Genomic DNA, 24,094 nt, shown 5'->3' on the forward strand with positions numbered 1-24,094 from the left:
GACTTAGAAGTAGCAATACTAAGAACCACATGAATGGTTGCCGGTTTCACCACCAGACTAAATGTTTCACCATAATCCACACCTACTTGTTAAGTGAACCCACAAACAATCCAACGAGCTTTATAGAAAGCTAAGGAGCCATCGGTGTTGAACTTGTGACGAAATATCCACTTGCCCATGACAATGTTGACACTTGCAGGCTTAGGCACCAAAGACCACGTGAAGTTATCCATTAAAGCATGATATTCTTCTAGCATAGCTTGACGCCAATGGGGGTCTTTGAGAATAGATTTGTATGTGGGTGGGATGGGAGAAATATTGGGTAAAGAGGCATCCGCAATGAATAAACGTTTGGGCATGAGATAGCCAGTTTTGGCACGGGTGGTCATCCTATGTGCATTCTTGGGGGGCTGAGCTGGAATTCCATGACGAGGAAGAGGTGGCGCAGGAGGAGTGGTGGGCACAGAAGGCGAGAGCAATTCTGTGGGGCTGGCTAGTTTGCTCGAACCTGGATCGCGTGCGGGATCTAAGGAAGATGCGCTGGAGAATGGCATGGCAGGGGAATCAGGCTTCGGCCGCACGGTGGTTGGCGGGTCGTGCGTGGCAGATGAGTCGGGCGGGCGGTACGGGGTGGAGCTAGCGGACGAGGTGGACGAGCCAGCAGGGGAGCGGCACGCGTCAGCGTAGGACACGGAGGAGGGTGGAGTGGTGGGCGCGCGGGGCGAATCGGGTGATGGAAGGTGGGGCCCGGACGAGGTTGTTAGCTACGGGAGATTAAAGAGAGCCGATCGAGGCAGGGAGGTTGCATGGGGATTTTGTGTGTACATAGAGATGGTGTGGCTCGGTGTGGGAGGCTGATACGGAAAAATCGTTTCGTTGAAAACGACGTGTCGGGAAACAATGACGCGACGTGTGGTGAGGTCATAGCATATGTACCCTTTGTGTTCCAGGGGATAACCGAGAAAAACACAAGGAGAGGATCGGGGAGAGAGCTTGTGATCCATGGTGGCATGTAGGTTAGGGAAACAAAGGCAGCCAAACGCATGAAGGTGAGTGTACTCGGACGGCACGCCATGAAGGAGGAGGTATGGTTTGTGTGGCGTGATGGCATGCGAGGGGCGTCAGATGAGTAAGTAGGTGGTTGTATGGAGGGCTTCGGCCCAAAAGGGAGGTGTTAAGTTGGCTTGGAGAAGAAGGGTACGCACAATATCATTGGTTGTGCGAATGAGGCGTTCCGCTTTGCAAGTTTGGGGGGACATGTGGGGGCATCAAAACCTATAAGCAATGCCATTGGAGGAAAATAAAGAGCGAAGAGAGGATTGATGAACTCGCCGCCATTATCGCATTGCATAGTTTTAATGATAACATTGTATTGGGTGTGAACAAAGGTGAAGAAGTGTTGGAGGACAGTGGACGTTTTGGACTTTTGGCGCAAGGTAAAGGTCCAGGAGTAGTGCATGTGGTCATCCAATACAAGAAGATAGTATTGAAAACCAGAAAAACTTACAACACGAGATGTCCACAAATCATAATGTATTAAATCAAAAGGAGCAAAGGTCCTGCTATAAGAGGAAAGAAAGGGGAGGCATGGTTGGCGCCCTAGTTGACAAGCACTACATGGGGAATGGGGAGCCCTATTACAATCGCTAAGAAAATCACGAGAGATGGTAGAAAGAGTATGAGCGCAGGGATGCCCGAGGTGACGATGCCACTAGTCTGAAGTGGTGGTGAGGAATGCACACGCTCGTGCTAGATTGTTGCCAATGAATGGGTACAGGTCGCCTGTGCTAGCGGAGATCATGAGAGCTTTCCGAGTGCGAAGATCCATCACAAGAAAACCATACGAAAAAAATTTAACTGAACATGAGTTATCTTTGGTAAATCTGCAAATGGAAATAAGGCTATTGACAACTTGTAGGGAGACAAGAATATCCGTGAGGCAAAAATTGTGAGGGTGGAGTGTATTGGAGCCGGTGGTCGTGACGGGAATGTGTTGTCCATTTCCAACAAGTATGCTAGGATGAACATGACGTAATGCATGACTAGACGAGGTTAAGATACCTTGGTTGCCAGTCACATGCGAAGAAGCGCCACTATCCGAGTACCACTTGGCGGCGGGCTGGTGGTTGATGCTGGAGTTGCTGAAGCAGGCATTGAGCATGGCGAGGTGCTCCCACAACGGCTGCGATGGTGGGTAGTTCAAAGCACATATGCTCCCTTGGTGGTTTTTATAATTCATGACAACATATATTATCTCTAGACTAACACTTTTACCTAGTATATTTCAGATTTAGTCCATAGAGAGAATTGGCTAAAGGTTTATGTGGAGAAGCCCCTTGATGAAGGAAAGGGAATAATATTGGCTCAAGCTTCAAACAAGAAGACTCTTCATTTATATTTGTGAAAAATCACTTTTGAGTCTATAGGAAATCCAATACTATTAAAAGGAGGTGAGGTATCAAAAAGAATTGGTTTCTCAATTGCTCAGAGATAGCCACCAAAAGTACTCGGTCATTTTCCCACATAACACTTCTGTCCAAAGACAAATATCCAAAATCGGTGCCACCAAGTTTTGAGGTTCGGCCCTACCGATTTTCAACCCAGACAGAACCCTAGCCAAACCTACTATTTCGGTACAACCGATTTTGCATTGGTGCTACCGAGTTCACGTGACCAATCTTCTGTTACCTCGGTACCCAAAATCGGAATATCCGAGTTTGGGTATCGGTGCCACTGAGTTGGGTCATCTAACCGTTAGCCGCATTTTTGGTTCTACCGAGTTGTGTATATCGGTCTCACCGAGATTCCAAAGTTTTTGCCTTTTGTGCAAGTCGGTACCATAGAGTTTATGACTTTGGTGTCACTGATTTTATTTGTAACGGTTGGATTTTGGGTGCTGCATATATATACCCCTCCACCAACCTCTCACTCGCATAGGAAGCACTCAGAACACAGACTTCATTACCAGATCCATTTTTCTTGAGAGAGAGCCACCTACTCATGTGTTGAGATCAAGATATACCAATCCATTCATTTGAAACTTGATCTTTAGCCTCCCCAAGTTGATTTCCACCAAATCAATCTCTCATACCTATCCCTATTTTATGAGAGACTGACTGAGTGTTGAGGTGACTACCTTTAGAAGCACAAGAGCAAGGAGTTTATCGTTCTACCACATCTATTACATTTTGAAGGGTGGTGCCTCCTAGATTGGTTAGGTGTTGCTTGTCAGCCTCCTACTTCGTGTTGTGGAGTTGAACCAAGATGTTTGTAAGGGCAAGGAGATCACCTACTTCGTAAAGATCTACCGTGAGTGAAGCTATTCCTTCGTGGACGGAAGCCATGGTGGAATAGACAAGTCCGCTTCTTCGTGGACCCCTTGTGGGTGGAGCCCTCTATGGACCCTCGCACCTGTTACCCTCTCTGGGTTGAAGTCTCCACTAATATGGACGTACGATAGCACCACCTATCGGAACCATGCCAAAAATTGCCATGTCAACCTCTTTGAATTTGATCTCCTAAACTCTACTCCTTACTACATGTGCAAAGTCTTTTACTTTACGATGTCATATATGTTCACTAGCATGTGTAGCATGCACTAGAGATGTTAGAATCGCTAAAATCTGCCAACCATTAATTTGGGAAAAGGCTAGGGTTTTAATCTTGTCAAGTAGTTTATTCACCTTCCTCTAGACACCTCTTCTATCGATCCCTCAATTGGTATCAAAGCAAGGTCTCCAAAACCTTGGTTTAATAACCGTTGGAGGAAGATGGTTGTGACTAGATCGGTGATTTTTAGTTGTAGAGTGCCCATTCTCAATGGTGAGTATTATAGACAATGGAAAGATGAAATGCTTGATATGTTTGATGAATTCCATTTGCGCAAGTTTGTTGAATATCCCTATGTGCCTCCCATTGATCCCGTACATCCTTCTCATGATGATGAAATTGATATGCTTGGTAATATTAACAATGTTAATCTAATAATTAGAGAACTACCAAGAAATGTGATGAATCAAATGCAAAACTTTGAATGTGCTCATACTTTGTGGAAAGACTTAGAGGAAAGATATCAAAATTATTCCTTGAAAAAACTTGATATCATTATCCACAAATACATTGCCTTTCACAAAATGAAGCCAAATGATCCTAATTTTGACAAATGTCTATTTGAGCTTCGTGAACTCATGTGTGCTAAAGGAGATGTCATTACTATTAACAATATCATTACTGAAGCCATTCACATGCATAAACATGAACATTGTCATAGTCAATATTCTGATGAAATTCTTGATTCTTATGACGAGGATATTTCGTGTGACGATGACAATGTGGAGCATGGTTACTTCAATGAAGATGTCGAGTTTGACATCGAGTATGAGAAGACCATGAGGAGCCTTAGTCTTATGGCGAACCTTAGAGACTACATGGCCAGAGGAAAGGAGTGGATACTTGACAGTTGTTGCACTGATCCCATGACCGGGGATAAAGACATGTTCTATGAGCTCACACAAAACCATGGACCTCGAAGGTATGTGACCTTTGGAGATAACTCCAAGGGTAAGGTACTTGGTCTTGGCAAGGTGGTCGTATACCATGATAGCTCCATTCAAAATGGCATGCTTGTTGAATCCCTTGGCTACAATCTTTTTTCCATATCTAGACTAGCAGACTTTGGTTTCGATGTGCTATTTATGACAGTTGACTGCCGAGGGTTTCGTAGTGACAACCATAACATTGTCTTTAGCGGTTTCCATAGAGGTGATCTATACATTGTCGATTTCACTAAAAAATCCAAACCTCGTACATGTCTTATTGCAAAATCTTCTAAAGGATCGCTGTGGCATAGAAGGTTAGGACATTTTGGTATGCATAATCTTGACAAACTTATCAAAGGTGATCATATTATTGGTGTTAAAGATGTTATCTTTGAAAAAGATACACTTTGTAGTGCTTGTCAAGCAGGAAAGCAAGTTGGTGGAAGTCATCCCGTGAAGAACATCATGACTACGAGAAGACCACTCGAGATGCTTCACATGGATCTCTTTGGTCCCAATGCTTACAAGAGCCTCGGTGGAAATTCTTATGGTTTAGTCATAGTTGATGATTTTTCTAGATTTACGTGGGTATTCTTTCTTGATGTACAAAATATCTTCAAGAACTTCGCTTGGAAAGCTCAAAATCAGTTTGAAGTGAAGATAAAAAATGTTCAGAGGGACAATGAAATGGAGTTCAAGAACTCTAATGTGGATACTTTTCTTGACGAAGAAGGTATCTCACATGAGTTCTCGGCGATGTACACACCTCAACAAAATGGAGTTGTTGAGAGGAAGAACCGGACTCTCATAGAGATGGCATGAACGATGCTTGACGAATACAAGACGCCAAGACACTTTTGGCAAAAGCCATGGAAACATATTGCCATGCCATAAACCAACTTTACCTACACAAGCTTCTTGGTAAAAAAAAGGCATACGAGCTACTCACCGGTAACAAACCCCAAGTTGGACACTTTCGAGTACTCAACTCTATGTGCTACATTCTTGATAAGCATCGTCACTCTAAATTTTCTCCTAAATCTTATGAAGGTTTCCTACTTGGTTACGAATCGAACTCTCACACTTACTGTGTCTACAACAACTTCACTCGAAAAGTTGAAGAGATGGTAGATGTGAAGTTTGGTGAGATTAATGGCTCACAAGTCAAACAATTGCCACATGATGTAGGAGAAAAGGAACCTTCGGAAGCCATCCAAGACTTATCTATTGGCAAGATTCATCGCATGGAGGTGAAGGAGAGTATTTGATCAACTCAAGTGTAAGCCCCTGATACGTCTCCAATGTATCTATAATTTTTTATTGTTCCATGCTGATATATTATCATTCTAGGATACTTTTTGGGCATTTATATACCAATTTATAATATTTTTGAGCACTAACCTATTGACTCAGTGCCTAGTGCCAGTTCCTGTTTTCTGCGTGTTTTTTGCTTTGTAGGTTTACCATCCAAACGAAGTCCAAATGCCACGAAACTTTAATATGATTTTTTTTGGACTATATGATGACCTGCAAGCATCGGAAGTGGACGAGAGGCCGCACGAAGGAGGCACAAGCCAACAGGGCGCGGCCCTGCCCTGATCGCTTGTGGCCCCCTGGATGCCTCCCGATGTCCCTCTATGGCCTATAAATACACAAATATTCTGAAAACCCTAGGAGCACTCCCGAAACACTTTTTCCGTCGCCGCAAGTCTCTGTTCCAATGGGAAGCCATCTAAACTTCCGTTTCGGCGGTCTGCCAGAGGGGAGATCAATCACGGAGGGCCTCTACATCAACCTTGCTGCCCTCACCATGATGTGTGCATAGTTCACCATAGACCTACGGGTATGTAGGCAGTACCTAGATGACAATCTCTCCCTCTTATGATCTTCAATACCATGTTCATCGCATCTTTGCTTTGATCTATCCAATGTAATCACTATGTATGGTGTGTTTGTTGGGATCCGATGAATTGTGGGTTTATGTTAAGATTATTCATGAAAAGTATTTGAGTCACCTCTAATTATTATGATTATTAATTGCATGATCATCATAGCATTGTAATTCTCTCCGATCAATTGAGATAGTTTGGCCAACTAGATTAGTATTTCTTTAGTCGGAGTGGTGCGTTGTAGTAGGTTCAACCTGGCGAATTTCTATATCCCAATGACAAAAGTGGACAAGTTGTGTCATTGTGTTGCTTCTACTAAGGATAAAATGATGGGGTTTATTCATATTAATTAAGTTTACTTTGTCTACATCATGTCATTATTCTCCAAGCATTACTCTTTTTACTTAATATGTAGAGAGGCAAGCATATAAGCGCTCTTGAAGTGGAGTAATAGTAATAGGTGCAGGCAGGAGTCGGCGTATTTTCTTATGGACGTGATGCCTATATACGCATGATCATTTCCATGAGAATCCCATAATTATGATTTGTTCAATCAATTGCCCAACAGTAATTTGTTTACCCACCATATGTCGTTGCCATGTGAGATGCTACTAGGGAACACTACGGCCCCCGGATCTATTCACTTATATATTAACGAACGCTACTACTGACTTTCTGGAAATATTTGTGTTTTATTTTATTTTTCAATTTACAATTATCAACAATTACCTACATGCCTCATATGCTTGCAAATAACGAGATCAAGGGGATTGACAACCCTCTTGCCCGCGTTTGGTGCAAGTTGTTTGTTTCTTTGTGTGCAGTCGCTGAAGACGGTTGACGATTGGTATTACTATTGGTTCGATAAACCTTGGGTTCATAACTAAGGGAAATACTTACCCGCGTTGTCCTACGATAACCCATTCCTCTTCATGGAAACCCCAACGCAGGTCATAGTCATCAGGAAGGATTTCTGGCGCCGTTGCCGGGGAATACCATCACCAACTATCAAGTAGCTTCTCACAGATTTTCATTCACTTGTTCTTCTATTTATTTCCTGTTATATTTAGTTTGTCACATAAAAATTAAAAATACAAAAATATTTACCTTTGCTTCTTACTAGTACTCTTATTTGAAGACATGGCTAGTTTTTCTTTTGTTCGTTTTACTCCTGAAAATGATGTTATAAATTTGAAACAAAGGGGAGGAGAAAGTTTGAAATATGCATGGTATAAGATTTGCAATTCTCAAAATAAATCCACTAATAAGTTATCCACCACTACTTTGCTCCATAATTTTTATGTTGGTGTGACAACTTGGTTTAGGTTTGTTCTTGACACCATCACTTGAGGGAACTTTTTAATGTGTCACACTTTAGAAGCCTATAATGCCATTGAAAGCCTTGTTGGAACACCACCTATCATTCTTAATGAAACCAATTTAACTTTGTAACATGTTATGCGAAGTCTTGATGCTATAGAAAATAAAATGATCACGGACGAACCAATTGAGGAGTTAGAAAAGAAACTTCATAGTCAGATTACTCAATTTGGGTCTTGCGTACGAACTAATTTGAAAACTCTAAAGTAAAAGGACAATATTATTGATGAGAGGATAGAACAAAGATTGGCTAAAATTAATAAGATGGAGGAGGTCATTAATAAAGTATGTTCAACTTTAACACCTCCTAAAACTTATGCGAGCACCTCTCGAAATAAAAGTCCCAAGTTCGTATATGTTCCCAAGAGCGTTAGCACAACTCCTACCAAAACAAATCAGGACATAAAGATGATTAGTGTTCATCCCAAATATATATATTTGATAAAATATCCTATTTATCCTATCATTCATGGTTGTGTTATTGAGGAGTTTGATGTCAAAGATGACAACACTTGAAACTATGCATTATGCCTAGCTAGGGGCATAAAACAATAGTGTTTGTTGGTAGGCAACCCAATAGTTATCTTAATTTTTGCTTTTTAGTTTCTGTTATTTTGTGTTAAAATGATTATTTCCTCTATAATGATTATATTTTTATGTTTTAATTAGTGTTTGTGCCAAGTAAAGCCTTTGGGATAACTTATTTGATGAGTATGATAGATGGTGTGCAAAAACAGAAACTTTCGTCTCCAGTGCTGAATTTTTAATTCTCTGCTGGAGCGTGCTAAATTCTTTAAATTCTTATAAGGTATTTATGTACAAATTCTCCACGTTGTCCTACTTTTTCAGAATTTTTAGAGTTACATAAGTATGTGATCTTTATAGATTGATACACACTATTCTGTTTAAACAGATTCTGTTTTGCCTGCATAGTTTGCTTGTTTTGATGATGGTATGGATTATATGGGGGCGTATAAGCCATGATAAGTTAGAATACAGTGCCTATTATGCAATTATAAATTAAGAATTAATTTATAACAGTACATAAATTATGAAATATGTTTCTTATATTAACGGATCTCACGAAGTTTTGTTGAGTTTTGTGTGATTGAAGTTTTCAAGTTTTGAGTGTGATCGTGATGGACCATGGAATAAGGAGTAGCAAGAGCCTAAGATTGGGGATGCCCAAGGCACCCCAAGTACTATCCTAAGGAAGACTCAAGCGTCTAATCTTGGGGATGCCCCGGAAGGCATCCCCTCTTTCGTCTCAAACCATCGGTATGTCACTTGGAGCTACATTTTTATTCATCACATGATATGTGTTTTGCTTGGAGCATCATTTGCTTTTGTTTGCTTTTACTTCCAGTTTGTAACAATCATAATTTTTTGTACATTCCTACTAGAGAGAGACTCGCCTTCATTGTGATTTGCTAGAATACTCTATGTGCTTCACTTATATCTTTTGAGCTTGGCAGTTTCTCTAGTACTTCACTTTTATCTTTTCGAGTACCATGGCATGTAAATTTCATAGAAATAATTTTCTCTCGTTCTTCACTTATATTTGTTTGAGAGATGAATAAATATTGATGGTAATTTGCATGGGTCATAAGACTAGTCCAAAAATAATAGGCATTCAATAAATGATAATCAAAACCATCATGTAGCACACATAGACAAATTGTGAATTAATGACATTGATATGGTAATATGAAAAAGGTGTAAGTCCATAATTGTTGATTCATATAAGTGTCGGGATTAAAGGGGTGTTAACTTGTTGTTCATCTAAATATTAAAGAGGCATGGTGATGATGTGTGAGCATTCATATTCCTTGTTAAAATGCTAGTGTTGTCTCGAGTCGGGGGCGCACGACAGTTAACTCCTACCAACCCCCTCCCTCGGGGCATGCGAATAGTGCTTTGATGTGTGATAAAACTAACAGAACATCGCAATAAGTATGTGAGTTCTTTACGACTAATGTGACACCTTGGACATATGCATCTTTACCTTCTCATATTTGCTAGCCTTTTCGGTACCGTGCATAGCCCATTCTCACCTCGAGGATTGGTGAGACTTTCTCCGGTGCATCCACACCCCGAGGCATGATACGCTCTATTGCACAGAAGCCTCATTATATCTTCCTCAAAACAGCCACCATACCTACCTATTATGGCATTTCCATAGCCATTCCGAGATATATTTCCATGCAAATTCCATCGTCAGTTCACATGATGTTGGGGATATTACCTGTTAATAACCCGCCCTAGTTGGGCCAGGTCACCAATCAGGCGATTCACCTAAACAGTGATTTGGGCCTTGGCCTGGCCGCATCAAGGTGGTATGGCGGTTTATGACTTCTGGAAAGTCTCCAAGCTTTGAAAGACGGCGACGTAGAGACCACAGGGGTCACGATTTGTAGGAAGGAAGGTATCCTTGTAAACCCTAAGGGTTCGACCTGTATATAAAGGCGAGTCCCGGGGAAGGAGAGCGCAGGTTAGAAATCATCGAGTGCTAGGTTCGGCGAGTTACGCCCTCCTTGTAATCGAAACCATCAATACAAGCCAAAGCAGGACGTAGGCTTTTACCTCCTCACGAGGGGCCGAACCTGGGTAAATCGCCGTGTCTCTCCCGCTTAACCCCTTTGATTCGCCAACAAGGTGCGATGGCTCCAGTACTAAGTCCTATCACGAGGACATCTGCCGTGACAAAACCACGACAGTTGGCGCCCACCGTGGGGCCTACGCATGGTGGAGTTGAGTTCTCAAAGGGAGCCCTACCAGGGTTTGGGAGTTACGCAACGGGGCTCATGACCCGGAGCCGCCGCGGGAAAACCTACATCGACAACCAGCGATGGGGACCTGAAGCGGATTCGATTGAATCTGGTTACAGGGTCCCCTTCGGCAAGATCAACATCTTCATCGGCATGATCGGATCATCCATGCCTGAGCCGGACATCTCCACCGACATCGTCGAGCCGGCCAGGTATGTCCGCCCGGTAATAACGCCAAATTTGACTCGCCCGGTCTTTGTGGGGTTCACGCAGGGATCGGAGGAGCCAGAGCGCTCGGCGACTCAGGAAACTACACCGGTCAACTCTGATGACGAATCATCCATGGGAGACTCAGATTCAATCCGGTCTCTGCATGGGGATTGTCTTGGGGGCTTGTCGCTGGCCATGGACCCCGAAGTCCTTCACCGAACCCGCCGCCAGATCGCTATCTACATGGCAGGGGCGACTCAACCCACACAAAACCCTACCGGAGGCGATGGAACCGGCGAGACGTCCAGGAGCCCGGCCGCAGTCCTGGTGGATTTAGCGGCGGAGATCACAAGGCTGATGGCGACTCCCCTCACACCAGAAAACTAGGAGGAGATAAACACGGAGCTGGCGAAACTCAGAGAGGCAGTGGCAAAGGCTCATCGGGATGCCAAGATAGAGTCCGCCAAGATCGAGACTCGGCAAGCTCAAATTACGGCCGAAAGGATGCGTTTAAACACTGACAACTGGCGGCTCGAAAGACAGCAGCGCACATCTGACGCCGTCCATCAACGGAGATACCAGGGCCGCCTGCCCCATGATCTCAACCCGACCCGCCTGTTCGACACTCCACGAACCCCTGGGGCGGGAGGTGCCCCGGGGGGAGGACCGGGCCGCCCGCCTAACCCGCCGGCTCAGCCAGCTGAGGATCGCATTCCCCGATTCCGGATGCCTCAAGGCCACTTTTCCAACCCAGTGGACAACGTTCTTGCCGCAACTCGCCATCTGGAGTCTCTTCCGATTCACGGCAACACCCCTGCCGAGATAGAAGCAAGGAACGCCATCGAGATGTTGAAGACGGCGGTGGTTCAAAACGCCCAGTTCTCACATAGCCTTGAGAGGTTGCATTCCACCCCCCAGGCAAGTTACACCAGGAGCCGGCCAGAGGACCAGCCCTCCATAAACAGCGGGCCGCGACACGTCCCACAGGACAACCCGCCTGAACAGAACCCGTCGGGCCGGGATCTCCCGAACACCCAAGACGCCCCGGCCCCCCTCGTCGGGGGCGGAGGGCGAGTAGGGGTACAATGCTTGTCCCTCGCCCTTCGTAATGAAAGGATGGCCAAAGACTTTAAGGGACCAAGAAAGGTGCCTAATTACACCCCGAACCTTGAGCCCGCATCATGGATCGAGAGTTATGAAATCGCCATGGACATGCTCAACGTGAACGAGGCGGTTTGCGCCAGATACTTCACGATGATGCTCGAGGGGTCAGCACACACTTGGTTGAAAAACTTACCTCCCAACTCCATCCAGACCTGGGCCGAGTTAAAAGAGCGTTTCATCAAAAAATTCCGAGGAACTTGCAAACGTCCGATGACGATCGTCGATCTACATCACTATGTTCAGCGCCCGGATGAGTCGGCTCACCATTGGTCACGGCGGGTTGCAGAAATTATCCATTCGTCAGATGGTATTACGGCGGCTCAAGCTGTGCTGATCCTCGAGCAGAATTGCCATTACGAACCCTTGGTGCAAAAATTGGGGCGACTCAAGCGAAAGGTCCAAGACATGGGAGAGCTGATGGACACCCTCACTAGGTACGCTGAGGCAGATGACACCAAAGATCCTGGTGAGGACGGTAAGGCTAATTCGCCCAAGAAGGGCGAGTCATCCAAGAATCATACCCGGTTCCAGGGACATAACCGCCACAATCAAGGGCCCAATGGCAAGCGAAGACCGCAAGAGGATCCCTCGGACTTAGTCGCCAATACCAACGCCAACAACGGCAACCAACGCTAGAAGAAAAACAGGGAGTTTAGCGGGAAGAGGCCGCATAACTATGAAGAGCTACTCAAAGGCCCTTGCCTGCACCATGCCACGGCAGACGGTCCGGCGACTCACCCCTGGGAGAACTGCTTCGTAATGCGGGAGTTTCGGGCGGAGGCGATCAGGAAAAGTCAAAACGATGACCCGAACCAGCGCCAGGAGCAATTCGCCGCACCCAACCAACGACAAAACCCCTTCGGCGGCTTTCCCGAACAAGGGGCTCAGGGAGGCCCACGGCCAGGCGGCGGCCAATACCCGGTGCACCACCAGCGGCGGTATAACCCGCTAGGAGCCTTTCAGCACCCACCCCCACAGGGGGCTCCGCAGGGTCAGGACGATAATGGGGGTTTCCGCAGCAACCCCAAACAGTTAAGTAATGGGCAATATCATGTTTTCACTACCAATGCTTGCAGGCGCGATAAGAAGGTGAGTCATCGGGCGTACAGTGTATCTGAACCGGCGCTTCCCAGATACCTCCATTGGTCTGAGCAAACCATAACATGGAGCAGGGAGGACCACCCGCCGAGAGTTGACAACCCAGGCGATTTAGCGTTGGTCGTCGCTCCCCAAGTTGGGGGTTACACCCTATCCAAAGTGCTAATGGATGGTGGCAGCAGCATCAATATCTTATATTTTGACACTTTCCAAAGGATGAACCTATTGGAAAAGGACCTGATGCCTTCAACCACGGTTTTCCACGGAATCGTCCCGGGCAAGTCGGCCTACCCCATAGGCCGGGTCAGGCTCACAGTGGCGTTTGGAACTGCGCAAAACTACAGGTCGGAGTCACTGATTTTCGAGGTGGTCAAGTTGAAAAGCCCCTACCATGCGTTGTTTGGGCGGCCGGCTTACGCCCGCTTCATGGCTCGCCCGTGCTATGTTTACCTCAAGCTCAAAATGCCTGGTCCCAAAGGACCTATCACGGTTGATGGAGATAGAAGGATTGCAAAGGAATGTGAAGAAGGGGACGCAGCTTATGCGGAAGTCGCCTGCGCTACGGAAGAGCTCAAACACCATCGGGCCAATGTTGACCCGGCGGACATGTCACCCCTAAAGAAGCCGACTACATATTCTGAGTTGCCCCTCAAGTTCAAGCCAACGGATGACACTAAGACAATCGATTTCATTCCTGGCGATTCATCCAAGCAGTTCACCATTGGGACGGGTCTGGACCCCAAATAGGAAAGCGCGCTCATCGAATTCATCTGTGAGAATCGGGACATCTTCGCATGGAAACCTTCTGACATGCCTGGTGTGCCGAGAGAATTCGCTGAGCACCATCTTAATGTTGACCCAAAGAGCAAACCCATCCAGCAGTACTTTCGCAGATTTAACGAGGAGTGACGCAAGGCGATAGGGGAAGAGGTTGCCCGTCTTTTAGCCGCCGGATTCATCGTGGAAGTTTTTCACCCCAAATGGCTGGCTAACCTGGTTTTGGTACTCAAGAAGAACGGTACCTTTCGTATGTGCATTGACTACACAGACCTCAACAGAGCTTGTCCAAAAGATCCCTTCGCTCTTCCCTGCATCGACCAGATCATTGACTCGGTGGCGGGATGCGAACGATTGTGCTTTTTGGACGCCTACTCAGGATATCACCAAATCAAGATGGCCGTGGAGGATCAAGAGAAAACAGCCTTTATAACCCCCTTCGGGGCTTTTTGTTATGTGTCCATGCCCTTTGGACTCAAGAGTGCGGGGGCGACTTATCAGCGCTGCATCCAGAATTGCCTCCGCAACCAAATCGGTCGCAACGTCCATGCCTATGTTGACGATATTGTGATCAAAACCTGCCAGGGGGAGACACTACTGGAGGATCTCAAGGAAACGTTCGATAATCTACGGGTATATCAAATGAAGCTAAATCCCACCAAGTGTGTTTTTGGTGTGCCTGCAGGGAAATTGCTGGGTTTCCTGGTATCGGAGCGCGGCATTGAAGCTAACCCGGACAAGATCGAAGCAGTTACATCCCTTGGAAAGCCGGCGAACGTTAATCAAGTTCAATGAATGGCGGGTCGCATTGCGGCCCTAAGTCGTTTTGTGAGTCGCCTGGGTGAGAAGGCGATTCCTCTTTATCAGATATTAAGGAAATTTGATCGGTTTGTTTGGACGAATGAGGCAGACGAGGCGTTCGAAGCCCTGAAACGCCAATTGGTTAACCCGCCGGTCCTGGCCACCCCGACTGAAAAAGAGCCCATGCTTCTGTATATCACGGCAAATTCCAAAGCAGTAAGTGTGGCAGTGGTCGTTGAAAGAAAGGAGGAAGGGAAGGAATACCCAGTGCAACGCTCGGTATATTTTATCAGCGAGGTGTTAACTCTTTCCAAGCAGTGGTACCCACACTAGCAGAAGTTGGTATATGGGGTGTTTATGGTGAGTCGAAAACTTAAGCATTATTTCCAAGAAAACCCTATCACAGTGGTTAGCTCTGCCCCCCTTGGGGGCATCATCCAGAATCGGGAGGCAACAGGGCGGATTGCCAAGTGGGCAATAGAACTTGGGCCGCATCACATACAGTATACCCCCCGCACAACCATCAAGTCTCAGGCTTTAGTTGATTTCGTCAACGACTGGACGGAGTTGCAGGCTCCGGAAGACAGGCCTGATCTCACTTACTGGACTATTTACTTTGATGGATCTAGGCAGCTGGAAGGCTCGGGGGCTGGTGTGGTGTTGGTATCCCCTCAAGGAGATAAATTCTGTTACATTCTCCAACTCATGTTTCTGTGCACTAACAATGCGGCGGAATACGAAGCTTTGCTTCATGGCTTGCGACTCGCCAAGGAGATGAATCTAACGCGAGTCAGATGCTTTGGCGACTCTGATTTGGTGGCACAGCAAGTTTCAGGTACCTGGGATTCCCGGGACCCCATGATGGCGGCTTACAGAAGAGCTGTGTCTGATGTGGCGGGTCATTTTCATGGTTATCAGGTGAACCACATTGATCGGCGCCTCAACGAGGCAGCTGACGCCCTCTCATGACTTGGCTCCCAGCGAAAGCCAGTTCCTCCCAATGTTTTTCTGGATATCTTGCATAAACCATCCATGATTCTACCATCGGAGGAGGAATTGTCAATACCAGATCCTGAGTCTCAGCTCGTGGCGACTCTCCACGTCACGCCGGATTGGGTTCTTCCTTATCTGGCTTATCTCGCTCGGGGCGAGTTACCATCAGACGAAGTTTCGGCTCGTCAAATCGTCCGGCGCAGCAAATCCATGGTCATCATCAATGGCGACTTATATAAGCGGAGCGCCTATGGAGTTTTTTAGCGATGCGTTTCCTCCGAAGAAGGATGCACAATCTTAAATGACATTCATTCCGGAGACTGTGGGCATCATGTCGGGTCACGCTCTTTGGTGTCAAAGGCTTTCCGTCATGGTTTCTTTTGGCTGACGGCTCATGCAGATGCAGAAGATATAGTTCGTCGGTGCGAAGGATGCCAGCGTTATGGGCGACAGGCTCATGTGCCGGCTCAAGAATTAAGAATGATCCCCATCACTTGGCCTTTTGCGGTCTGGGGGCTGGAACACCCATCTGCTGGTGGCGGATGATAAGTTCACCAAGTGGGTTGAGGCGGAACCTATTGGAGCTTGCAATGCAGAAACGGCGGTCAAATTCTTGAAAAAGTTGATTTTCCGTTTTGGATATCCGCACAGTATCATTACTCATAATGGTACTAACTTGTCCCAAGGGGCGATGCAGGAGTTTTGTCTTCGAGAACATATCCGGCTTGATGTTTCTGCAGTCCCTCACCCACAATCTAATGGGCAGGCGGAGCGGGCGAATCAGGAGGTTTTGCGAGGAATTAAGCCCCGACTCATGGTTCCCCTGGAAATAAAACCAGGGTGTTGGGTCGAAGAATTACCTTCAGTACTGTGGAGTATTCGGACCACCCCGAACCGGTCCACGGGTTTCACCCCTTTCTTTCTGGTCTACGGAGCAGAAGCTGTTCTTCCTACTGATATAAGGCATGACTCACCTAGAGTCGCCGCATATGTGGAGCAAGACAATGAGCTGGCGCGTCAAGACTCTTTGGACGCCTTAGAGGAGGCATGTGACCTGGCTGTGGCCCGTTCAGCTATCTACCAGCAGGATCTACGGCGTTATCACAACCGCCGGGTTAAGAGTCGGACCTTTCAGGAAGGCGACTTGGTTCTTCAGTTGATACAAGATCGTGCAGGCATGCATAAGTTGTCACCACCTTGGGAAGGACCGTTCGTCGTCAGCAAGAATCTCCGCGATGGCTCTTATTATTTGGTGGATCTCTGGCCTAACCGGCCAACCACGGAGGCTGAGTCAACTCGCCCCTGGAATATTGCCCACCTGCGGCCTTATTACACTTGAGCTCTTAAGCTCTGCATTTTGTAAGTTTTTCAGTTTCATTATGAAGTATTAAAGTTAAAAATACTCCCCGACTTGGCGGGTTCTTCTTTAAAAGAACAGTTTTGTCATCCTGTTGCGACCTTATGAGCCGACAGAATCAGCATTTTAGGGTGGCGCTTGAGCTTTCTGACTCGCCCCATCCTATCGCGACCTTATGAGCCGACGAAACCAGCATTTTAGGGTGGCGCTTGAGCTTTCTGACTCGCCCCATCCTGTCGCGACCTTATGAGCCGACGAAATCATTATCATCTTATGGTGGCGCTTGAGCTTTCTGACTCGCCCCATCCTGTCGCGACCTTATGAGCCGACGAAATCATCATCATCTTAGGGTGTGTGCTCGAGCTTTCTGACTCGCCTCATCCTGTCGCGACCTTATGAGCCGACGAAACCAGCATTTTTAGGGTGGCGTCTGAGCTTTCTGACTCGCCCCATCCTGTCGCGACCTTATGAGCCGATGAAATCATCATCATCTTAGGGTGTGTCCTCGAGCTTTCTGACTCGCCTCATCCTGTCGTGACCTTATGAGCCAACGAAATCATCATCATCTTAGGGTGTGTGCTCGAGCTTTCTGACTCGCCTCATCCTGTCGCGACCTTATGAGCCGACGAAACCATCATCTTAGGGTGTGTGCTCGAGCTTTCTGACTCGCCTCATCCTGTCGCGACCTTATGAGCCGACGAAACTAGCATTTTAGGGTGTGTGCTCGAGCTTTCTGACTCGCCCCATCCTGTCGCAACCTTATGAGCCGACAAAACTATCAATTTAGGGTGTATGCTCGAGCTTTCTGACTCGCCCCATCCTGTCGCGACCTTATGAGCCGATGAAACTATCATTTAGGGTGTGTGCTCGAGCTTTCTGACTCGCCCCATCCTGTCGCGACCTTATGAGCCGACGAAACCATCATTTTGGGTGTGTGCTCGAGCTTTCTGACTCGCCCCATCCTGTCGCGACCTTATGAGCCGACGAAATTGTTGTTTTTATTTTCCTTCATGGCATAGCCTCTAGTGTTTCAAAACCTTCTTTCTGATTCCTCTTGAAAATATTTGTTATCATTTATTTGGTTTCACATATGTTGTTTTCAAAGCCTAAATCAGGTTGGTGATCAGAATCACTTCATCCATGGCGGATTAAGCATCATAAAGGATTCTCAAATGGCGGGTCAAATATTTCAAATCGCCTTAAGGGCGATATAAAGATTCTTTCGAGAGTATCACAAAAACAGTATCGACTTATGAAAAAGACCTATTACATGGCTCTCAGGCCAAATCGATGAGGTTTATTCTGTTGGCGCCCTAGGATCATTTTGCTGCGAGCTTTGGCCGACCTCAATTTGCAAGTCGCCCAGTACCCAGTTACACTTGGCCAGAGCTGCGAAGTCATCTTCATCAGTCAGGATTGATGCCAGGTCTGCTTCCAAGTCAAAAGGGTTCTTGGGTCGTCGAGGAGTTAAACTGGTCGTCACAAAGGTTGGCGGGTTGACCTTCTTGTTCTTGCTGTCATAAGTAGCCTGATACTTTGATAAATCCAGACTTGCTGCGAGTTGGGTTGCTGCCAGTCGGGAGTCCTTGACAACACGCTGATAGTCTTCTTCAACGAATTCTGACCCATCGTCTTTGAGTTGAGGAAAGCCTACCACTACCTCTTCCGGTTTGATCTCTGGAGCATACGCCAAGCAGCAACTCAAGGCAGTCAGAACCCCTTTTCGGGTGGCTGACCGAGTTAGCTCGCCAATCTGAGGGGGAAGCGTGGTCAGGCAGCCAAGCACCTTCTTTATGGAAGTTATAGGCTCTTTGGCACCCATCACAGCTTTAACAGTTAAAACACTGTCGGTGTACAGTTGCTCTGTCAGCGTGTAAATCGCCTTTAGCATGCGCACGCAATCTTCCTGAAGGTTGGCGGCTCTCGGACCTGAGTAAGGGGTCATGATAATCAGCGACTTACGATAAGAGTTATTTATAAAAAAAAAGGAGAAAAGATCAAAAGTTTGACTAAGTTTACCAAAGATGGCTTGCGTCATGTTTGAGATATGACGCTTCAAGCCGGACAATTCTTGTTGCACATTAGCCAGCCTGGCTTCAGCCTTCTCTGCTCTTTTTGTGGCAGCATCTTGGATAGCTTGAGCTCTTTTCAAATCGGCTTTGAGTTTTTCTAGCTCAGCCAGGACCAATTGATACTTCTCCTCCGACTTAGCTCGGGCATCTTGCTGACCAGATAAGTTTTTCTTTAATTCACCAAGCGCCGATTCAGTCTGAGCAAGAGTTTCCTGTTGAAAGTACAAAAAAAGGGGCAAGTCTCAGAACTATTGCAAGCAATATCCCTGACACTTGGGGGCTAATGTATAATTTTTTCTTTTCAGATGAAATTATACAATATCAAGACCCGGCTCATCTTTTTACTGATGACCCGGCCCTTGGGGGTTACTGGTCGCAAGTTTTTTCTAAATTTATCAAGACCCGGCTCATCTTTTTACTGATGACCCGGCCCTTGGGGGTTACTGGTCGCAAGTTTTTTCTAAATTTATCAAGACCCGGCTCATCTTTTTACTGATGACCCGGCCCTTGGGGGTTACTGGTCGCAAGTTTTTTTTAAATTTATCAAGACCCGGCTCATCTTTTTACTGATGACCCGGCCCTTGGGGGTTACTGGTCGCAAGTTTTTTCTAAATTTATCAAGACCCGGCTCATCTTTTTACTGATGACCCGGCCCTTGGGGGTTAATGGGAGTAATACAATATAACAAAACTTACCTCATGTTTGTTTTTGAGCATCTGCAGCAGGCTTTTCTCCATCTCATAACTCGCCTCTAGGCGACTTGCAAAACCAGAGCAGAGTTCCTTGAACTCCATATTTTCATATTCAGAAAGCTTAGCCTTGGAGAGTCCAGACTCAGGAATGGTTTGAGAGGAGGATGCCACATGCCTTAACAAAACCATTGCTGCCAGTTTGGAGAAGCCGGTACCAGTAATAACTACAGCATCCGGGTCTTCTGTTGTCATCAATGGACTTGGCGGCTTAGGGGCATCCATTGTTTCCTTGGGCGAGTTTGGAAGATCCATTTGATTTTCGGGCTCGCCTTGGTCCGGGTTGTCCTGGATCGGCACTGACTCTTTGATGGGCTCTAAAGTTGTGACAGGAGTTGGTCCGCTGGTTTTCCTTTTCTTGGCCTGTGCCCTAAAAGAAGGGAGAAGCGCATTAAGGAACTGAACGTTTATTACCCTCAGGTTCAAAGTAAGATTATCAAAAGACTTACCCAGGAACTCGAATCATTGGTGGAAGTGTCGACATCACTGAGTCGCCAGATGTAGGAGGAGAGTTCTGCAAGAATTATACGTCAAAAATATAGGTGGGTTACAGACATGATCCAAAGAAACATGAAGAATTGTTATTCATAAGTACCTCATTTGGTTTCCTCTTGTTCGTTGCTGGTAAGCCGGACACCAGATCACCGGAATGACTTCGGTTCTTCCGATTTGAAGTATGTTGTGCTTTCTTCAGTAGGAAATTTGGGTCCAAACAAGCATTTGGGTGTGAGAAGGGAACTTTCCCACAAATTCGCCTGGCCGGCTTAGGTGGAGAAGGAGATGAATCGGAGGAAACATAAATTACCTCAACAGAGTCCTCCTGGCTTTCGTTGTCTTCATTCTATTCAAGAGAGGCAGAGATATAAATACAAAGTTAACAGTAGTGGATGGCGAGTGAAAAGAGGATGGATTTTTACCTCTGAAAGTGCATCGCCGACTTGAGACTCATCGTCTTCGGATGGCTCAGCCGCAGCAGCTTTGCCCTTGCCCTTGGTTTTCTTTAAGGGCGGCTTAACATTTTTCATGGCTGGCCTTTTGGGTTTCCTGGACCAAAATTTATCGCCTTCCTGAAATAGCATATGTTACAAAAACCACAATACAAGTGAAACAAAAGAAGTAAAGACAAAAGGCGGGTTAGATTTGCTCACCTTGGGCGCCGGATTAATTTTGCACAAAGGCTTGAGACCGATTTGGCCGCATTTTCCCGTAGGCTCGCCAGTCAGCTTCTTGATGATGGTGACAATATCCTTTTCTGTTAAAGCCGTATGGAAATAACATTGAGGATGATCTAAGGTGCCATCAAATTCGCACATTAGCCCGTCCCGGCGACTCAGAGGGAGGATGCGCCATTCGACCCAGCAGCGGATTAGGTCAACCCCAGTAAGGCCGTTGTTTGTCAAGGATCTTAACTCGGACAATACTGGGATGAATTCTGATTCCTCTTCCTCGGTGAGCTTGTCTAGAAGCTTGAAGTTCGTTGGAAGGCGGTCTTTCCTGTAGCCCAGAAGCTTGTTTTCGCCTGCAGGTGAGGTCTCTTGACAATAGAACCAAGACTCGCCCCAACCTTTGGGATGGCTGGGCATGGCGAGTGAGGGAAACGGGCTATCCCTGCGGCGCTGGACATTGACACCGCCGAGTTCCAGGCTGGGGCCATTGTGAAATTCCGTTTGGCGATTCAGATGGAAAAAGTGCCAGAATAAGGGGACAGAGGGTTCAATCCGCAGATAAGCCTCACAGAACACTTGGAATTGGCATAGGTTACTTATGGAGTTAGGTCCCAGATCCTGGAGGCGGACGTTCATGAAAGCCATGGCGTCTCTAAGAAACTTCGATCCGTGCGGCTTAAAACCTCGCTCCAGGTGCTCAACGAAAACGACTATCTCCCCTTCTTTGGGGTTGGGGAGATCCTCTGCGAACCCGGTACGCCAGCCGATAACATTCTGAGGGTCCAAGTTTCCCGTTTTCACATAGCCTACTAGTATGGTGTCATTGACTTTGGTAGGAAGCCAGTCACTTTTGAAGACGGCGCCCATGCTACAAAGAAGTAAAGTATGGATGAATTTACACGCCTCGAACATCTACTGTAAGGGGTGAAATAAGTTCATTTAACTCGCCAAGTAATTTGTCCACGGACTGAGGGAAAAACTTGACCCGCCGTATCAAGAGCCGAGTTGGGTTGCTATGGCGACTTACGAAGTTTGGCTATTCACGAGAGCTGCGTTCTAAAGATGATGGAGACGTTCATTCAAAACATCAAAGTGTGAAGACTACAAACAGCTTTTTGCAAACAGTAGGTAAATTATGGATCTACTGGACAGATGAAAAAACATGAGAAAAGTGGTTGGATGCAGCAATTTATTACCAGGGCAGGGTGACGCCCTTCGCTTGATGAAACATTACTCTAGATTCGCAAGTAAGAGCAGATAAATGAAGGTATTCAAAGCATTGGCTATCTCGTCGACATTTGTGCTAATCAGTTCAGGACAGGCAACACATGCTCGCGAAGAACATTAAGAACATGGCTGTGTTGGAGCTTTGAACGGGGATTAGATCTGTTCTTAAATGGGCGGTGGCCTAACCTGATGCTTTCGTTCGGAAAAGGCCGACAGTGACGGAGGTTGTTGGAGAAGCACGGAGGTCCCGTCGAGCGAAGAGATCTTCGATGGAGGCGGAGTTCTTGGCGAGCGACGAGACGGTCGACGACGATGCGGTGGTCAATGGCGGCGGACGGGTCGGCCGCGGTGCGAAGCTTGACGACAGTGAAGATCTATGGGCGGCGCCGAAGCTTCTCGGACGAAGACGGAAAGTGCGGTCAGCGGCGGAGCCCTCGGGAGGCGATGAGACTTCCTCGCTGTGATAATGGGGAGGAGATTGACGAGACTGGTAGGTTGGAAGCACCAGTCCTGTCCCCCCCCCCATCTATTTAACAAGGCAGGCGCTGGAATCGAGGCGCCGTGAGCGGGAACCGCCGGGGAATAAAAAGATTCGCCATAATAGCGTTCTGAAAATTTTGGGATAACGATGCACCAGGATCCGTTGGGATTATGTCGGTCTTCCAGGAAATCGAGGGATAAGAAGATGCCAACAAGAAATGGTTTGGCGACTTAAAGATTTTTCGGTGCCAGATGGCGGGTTACAATTTCTGACGTATGGAGAAAAATGAGGAATGAATCGCCTTCAATTGAGCAGAAGTATTGGCGTGAAGAGATTTCAAGTCAATCTGGGGCCTAATGTTGGGGATATTACCTGTTAATAACCCGCCCTAGTTGGGCCGGGTCACCAATCAGGCGATTCACCTAAACAGTGATTTGGGCCTTGGCCTGGCCGGATCAAGGTGGTATGGCGGTTTATGATTTCTGGAAAGTCTCCAAGCTTTGAAAGACGGCGACTTAGAGACCACAGGGGTCACGATTTGTAGGAAGGAAGGTATCCTTGTAAACCCTAAGGGTTCGACCTGTATATAAAGGCGAGTCCCACGGAAGGAGAGCGGAGGTTAGAAATCATCGAGTGCTAGGTTCGGCGAGTTACGCCCTCCTTGTAATCGAAACCACATCAATACAAACCAAAGCAGGACGTAGGCTTTTAGCTCCTCACGAGGGGCCGAACCTGGGTAAATCGCCGTGTCTCTCCCGCTTAACCCCTTTGAGTCGCCACCAAGGTGTGATGGCTCCAGTACTAAGTCCTTTCACGAGGACATCTGCCGTGATAAAACCACGACACATGACTAGTTCGTGCATCGTCATGTTGCTTTGCATGATCATATAGAGCTGACGTAATATTTGTGGCAAAGCCACCTTCCATCATGTTTTTGATACATGTCACGCTAGATTATTGCACATCCTGGTACACTGCCAGAGGCATTCTAAGAGAATCATATCTTCCTATCAGTTCTCCATATTGAGTTGTAAGTAAATAAAAGTGTGATGATCATCCTTGTTAGAGCATTGTCCCAGTGAGGAAAGGATAATGGAGACTATGATTCCCCCACAAGTCGGGATGAGACTCCGGATGAAAAATAAATAAAATTGGGGAGGCCAAATGATCCCACCATATATATATTAAAAATATTATGGGGAGGCAAAAAGAAAAAACGGAGAAAAGCACACCATATGAAAAAAATGAAATAAAAAGAGAGAAGGGACAATGCTACTATACTTTACCACACTTGTGCCTCAACGTGGCACCATGATCTTCATAGCGAGAGTCTCCTATGATGCCACCTCCATATGCTAGTGGGAATTATCTTATCATAATAAACTTGGCTTGTATATTCCAATGACGGGTTTCCTCAAACGCCC

Source organism: Hordeum vulgare, chromosome 1H, assembly GCF_904849725.1.
Source record: "Hordeum vulgare subsp. vulgare chromosome 1H, MorexV3_pseudomolecules_assembly, whole genome shotgun sequence".
Taxonomy (NCBI): Eukaryota; Viridiplantae; Streptophyta; class Magnoliopsida; order Poales; family Poaceae; genus Hordeum; species Hordeum vulgare.